We start from the raw sequence: 1,409 nt of genomic DNA, 5'->3' as shown, positions 1-1,409 counted from the left end.
GTTGAACTTTTTATCCACTAACTGAGTGCCATTATTCATAATAATGGTGTGCGAGACACCAAACCTGCAAATAGTTTTTCTATAAAAGAATCTATGGACTTTATTTGTCGAGATAGTTTCTAAAGGTTCTGCTTCTATCCACTTTATGAAATAATCAATGACCACTATTAACCATTTTAGCCCTCCAACCATGTTTGGAAAAGACCCTAGCAAATTCATTCCTCACTGATAAAATAGCCAAGGGGAAGATAAAGAAGATATTTCTTCAGGAGGAGCATTATGAATATCAGCGTGCTTTTGACATCTGATACAGTGTGGCTCGTGTTGCTTTGCATCCTCTTCAATTATAGGCCAATAATATCCCGAACAGAGGAGTTTGCGAGATAAGAATTCCCTCCTATATGAGGCTTATTGATTCTTTCATGTACCTTAGTGATTACATATTGAGCTTCATTGGGTGTCAGACATATTAGCAAAGGAGTAGAGAATTTTTTCGTGTAAAGTTGACTAATAATAATAGAATAATAAGAAGAATTTTGAACTAGTTTCTTTGCGAGATTAGTATCTCGGGGAGCACACCGCTGTTGAGATATGCTTTGATGAGAGTGATGCAAGTTAACTCTTCTTCTTCATCTTTATTACTTTCTTCAATTATTGGTGCTGCACTGGTTGATGTCAAAGCTTTACGTTTAGAAATGGCCATGATCACACTTGGATGAGGCACATTCTGTTGTATCACTGACCTGTTGTTCCCGGGGCTTTTTGTGCTAGCCATCTTTGACAAGAAGTCTGCCCTAGCATTCTTTTCATGCGAGATATGTTCAAATTTCACATTTTCAAAAGTCAGTACTAAAAAATGTATCTTTTCTAAATATTTGGCCATCAAAGCTTCCTTAGCTTGGTAGGTTCTTGTACTTGCGATATGACAAGCTAAGAATCACTTTTGACTAGGACTTTAATTGCTCCTAAATCCTTTGCCATAACTAATCCCGAGATCATTGCTTCATACTCGGCTTGATTATTGGAAGCTTTGAATTCAAATTGGATTGAGTGTTCAACCCTGACCTCCTTGGGGGCTTTCAATGATTATTCCTGCACAACTTCCTTTTGTGTTTGAGGATCCATCCATGTATATAATCAATTCTTCATTAATTTATGTGTCGCTGTGGTGAGTCATCTCGACCACAAAATTGACAAGAAATTGAGCTTTAGTAGCTTGCCTTGGTTCATATATGATGTCGTATTCAGACAATTTAATAGACCAATTAATCATTCTTCCTGCAAGATCTAGTTTTCGCAGGATTTGTCGCAAAGGTTGGTACATTTTAACTTTTATCTGATGTCCATAGAAATAATGTTGCAATCTATGGGATGTGATAATTAGTGCGAATGTGACTTTTTTAATTTGT

The sequence above is a fragment of the Gastrolobium bilobum genome, unplaced genomic scaffold, assembly GCF_033153095.1.
Source record: "Gastrolobium bilobum isolate Gb01-03AN ecotype WA unplaced genomic scaffold, APGP_CSIRO_Gbil_v1 utg2951, whole genome shotgun sequence".
Classification (NCBI taxonomy): Eukaryota; Viridiplantae; Streptophyta; class Magnoliopsida; order Fabales; family Fabaceae; genus Gastrolobium; species Gastrolobium bilobum.
This window is presented reverse-complemented; position numbering follows the sequence as displayed.